The sequence below is a fragment of the Trifolium pratense genome, linkage group LG6 (assembly GCF_020283565.1).
Source record: "Trifolium pratense cultivar HEN17-A07 linkage group LG6, ARS_RC_1.1, whole genome shotgun sequence".
Classification (NCBI taxonomy): domain Eukaryota; kingdom Viridiplantae; phylum Streptophyta; class Magnoliopsida; order Fabales; family Fabaceae; genus Trifolium; species Trifolium pratense.
In genome coordinates, this window is record NC_060064.1 from 21,973,020 (window position 1) to 21,977,479 (window position 4,460).

The window sequence follows — 4,460 nt, forward strand, 5'->3', positions numbered from 1 at the left end:
TTCGGATTACAGGATCCAAAAACGCTTAGTTTTAAAACGTAGATTCATTTTCAAGCTGTTCTACTGTCTTTTCCAAATTTGGGTGATTATCAAATTTTTCCCTTGCCTCTGCCCAGACTCTCCTACAAATGTGAAGCACATCAACGATTTGTAGGCCTTGGCGGATCCCCTTCAACTGTTGGCCAATTCTTCGGATGTGACACTCAAAACAAGCAATGTATCTCAGAATGGTGTCCATGCATTTTGAACTCTTGGCTTGCACATTTCCTCAGTCACATAGTTACACACTAAATAATCACATAATGCTCACTCAATTGTAAAACAATTTATACCAGCATTTGCAGATAAAGCAGGGTATCTTGGAATAGACTGCACATGTCCATATTGCCCGAGGACACGCTTAGGAAAATGTAGACAAACCATAACGCGTCCGCACATAATCCATCCGGAGTATTATTCCATCCGTCCCAAATTATAAGGAAAAATAAAAGGAAAAAAAAAACACTTATTAAGAAAAAGCAAAACATAATAGTTTGAAATATATATAATTTTTTATATATTTCTTGAAAATAGTTGCATGGGAAGATGTAAAAATAATTTTTATTGTTTATTGATTATGGAAAAGATAAGGGAGAGTAAATTAAATTCAGTTTGTATTTAATTTCACGAGAATAAGTAAAAAGAAATTTTAAAAAAGATAATTGTTTATGTTTTTTTGTTATGATCCACTTTGACCATATTTTTATACTAATATGTACATGTAAATATAAACATATGATATATTTTTGATTTATCTTGATGAGTATTTTTAAAATATATAATTTTTAATAATAAATAACTTAAGATATTAATGTTTAAAATTATACATTTGACAAACGTAAATACAGTCAACTATATCATTTATTTTGGGAGGAAGAGAGTAAAAAATAACACATATTGCATCATTTATTTATGTATAATACAAAAATAAACGGCTTTATTATAAAAAGTATGCGTATTTATCATTTTGGGCAAAGATAATAAAACTACCCGTGAATTAGTTTGTGCCTAAATTAGCAATTATAGCAATGATGGTGTAGTAATAATTCACAAATACGTAGAAGAAATGTTGACATCAACCAACGACGGATCCAGAAGCTTATTATATGTGGGCCGAAAAATAGTAAAATAATAAAATTAATGAATTTATGTATAAAGATTATTTTTGTGTACAATATCGACGTGATTTTTTTTTTTTTTTTACCATATTATAAGTATGAATTTTTCACCATCATTTAACATTGATTAATCTCCGTTGAAAAATATGTAAAGTACATAAAGTTAATTCTTCCCTTTTAGTCGAATATTTTGATTTATAACATACTAATACAATTGTATTTGTAGAATTAGAGTTGAGATTAAGTTGAATAATGTAACATATGTATATGTAACGTGCCATATGTATGAGGGGGGAGGGGGGAGGGGGGGGGGGGGCCTTGTGCCATATGTAAGAGGGGGGAGGGGGGGCCTGGTGCCATCCCCCATATCCGTCCCTGACATCAACGTCAACATCAACATAAAGACAAAAGAAACAACGAAGAACCGAGAGACTTGTGGCTGGAATTTAGATTTCAAAAGAGATGTTGTAATACCAGCCGACGAGAATATACGCTAGTAAAATACAATAAATTAAGAATGACCAAATTAGACCAACAAACAAGGTCGGTTGCCATCAATTCTTCTCTATTTTTTTACCTTATGCATTTATTCAACTATTAAAGTTTTAGAAATATATATGTACCAAAAAAAAAAAATTAGAAATATGAACATGTGATATTTAATGGGTTTAATTAATTTTTATACACTTTATAACCCTTCAAAATCAAAGTAATAAAATTGTCAAAAATAAAGAAAAAATAATAATAATAATAATAATAATAAAGACTGTCCACGTCAAAAAACCAAAAAAATAAATAAAAACAATTATCTTACATATATCATATTTCTTTGCATAACAATTAATCTCATAATTATAAATAAATATATTAGAATTTGAATACATATGATATGAATGTAAAAGTGAAATACTAGACTTTAAAAACGAAAATGGTGGTACCCATATGTATTCCAAAAAAAAAAAATGTCATTACTCTCAATTCGATACCAAAGTGACTGTATAAGCAGAAAAGGACATAGTGTTTATTAAATAGAAAAAAGAAAAAAAAGAATAAAATAATATGAAAAGTTGGAAATAAAAACTGTACTGTAGCATAAAGGTTATGATGACAATATGGTGCGTTTTCGGTTTGTGATTGGTTCCTTGGAGTACGTTATTGTACGGATGAGTTTATGTAATGGTAATACTTCACTCTTTTCCTCTGTTTTTTGCTATGTTTCTGTTTTTTGTACCCCACTTGTCCCGCACACTTGCAATTTTCATCCCCACTCTCTCCCTCCCCTCTCATGCTTCCAACTCCCTATCTTCTTTCATCAATCAATGAATCAAATTAATGCTCCCTCTTCTCTCTTCAGTCCATATCTATACATATTATTATCATCATCATGTTATAAATATGACAAATTTTTTTTTTCATAATCGAGTGGTTAAAAATTCAATCTTTAATATAGATAAGTGGAGTGCAGAGTTTGATCGCTGGTCCAAACATATAAAATGTAATATTCTTATTAACTTAGTTAAACTCACTTAGATGATTAATACGATTCTTTTTATTTGGTACTCTATAAAGTTTTTAACAACATCATTGATGATTAATTGCTATCGAAGAATTAGTAAGATATATATAAGATGAACTCTGCTCTTCCAACAATTTTTTTTTTTTTTATAGATATGATTCATGAATTGAATCTTGACTGCATTTTTAAGCAAATTAAAACTTTTACTCTTTGAATTAATTCATTATTGATAAATATAAACATTTACCATCTAACTTTGATTAATCTCTATCGAAAAATATAGATACATATAATGATAATAGATAGATAAAATAATTTGTTCTCGCTCAATCACATTTTCACCGTACACAACAGTTATGACTATTTATTTAATCACTCTAAATCTTTTATTAATTGAACAAATTTAGTGTTATATGTAGACTATTTATGTAATCGCTCTAAATCTCTTATTAATTGAACAAATTTAGGGTTATATATAGATAGATTTTTTTTCTGCCTTAATTATAATTAAATAGTTTTTTAGATTTATTGAGTAATAGATATATCTAATCATTCAAAAAAAAAAAAGAAGATATATCTAATCATTAATAAAGATCAAATGTATCAATTATTTAATAGATCTGAAAAAGAAAATATAAGCCACTACATTTGTGTCTAGTGGTGAGGGGTTTGGGTAATACTCTATAGGTCTTGTGTTCGATCCTCAGCTCATTGTAAAAAAAAAAAAAAATTTACATATAATTAAAATATTTTATGATCTTTAATAAAGATCAAATATCAAATGTATCAATTATTTAATAGATCTGAAAAATAAAATATTTACTTATAATTAAAATATTTTATACTGTATAACCTAAGAGCGCTTTAGATGATATGATACAAATATCTTTTAAATTAACCAAAGTCTTAGATTCAATTCCTGACTGAGCACAATAGTTTTAAAATTCTTATGAGAAATTTGCCGTCTATTTGAATTGCACAATGTTTGAGAAAATAATTTCTACAATCGTAGGATAATTTTAAAAAAATTATTTTAACTTTATACTCATCAAATATCTGCAAAAATATCTCCAAAAAATATGTACTAGTATTTGGATTTCATATTAATGTGCATCTAATGATGTGGTGATGCATCATGATTTAATGAGTCGCTAGATATTGATGATTATCTTATATACAAGTTTATCTTTTAGTAAAAAAAAAAAAGAAGGATGTTTATCTTTATATGTTTATCTTTATATATATATATATGGTTTTTTTTTTTTGTTTTGAAAATAAGGTATCTTAAATAATTAATATATTTGAAATATTAAAAGAGATTTTATATAAAGAACAATTTTTTTTTAAACATTTTTATATTTAGATGGGATAATATAAATAACAATTAGTGATCAACAATAAATTGATTTACTGCGTGAACATAACTTAGTTGGTAGAGATATTATTATATATAATATGAAAAACTTATTCGAATTCTGATACACCTACTTATTCACCTTAAAAACTGAAGCTCTGACCACTTAAAAAAAAGAAAAGAAATTCAAGTCTCTTAATATTATAATGTTATTACTAATTAAGTTATATATATTTACTGAGTCACTTAATATTAAACAAAAGGAAAACTATCTTTTTTGGGTAAACTAAAATATCTATCTACACAGAGAACAAAAGAAAATGATCTTCTTTCAAAGCATAATTGAGATCCCTTTAAACTTAAAAAAAAATATTTTTGGGGCCCATGAAGTTGGATATTACCAAAACAAGAAAAAATATGAGGTTTGAAAAAT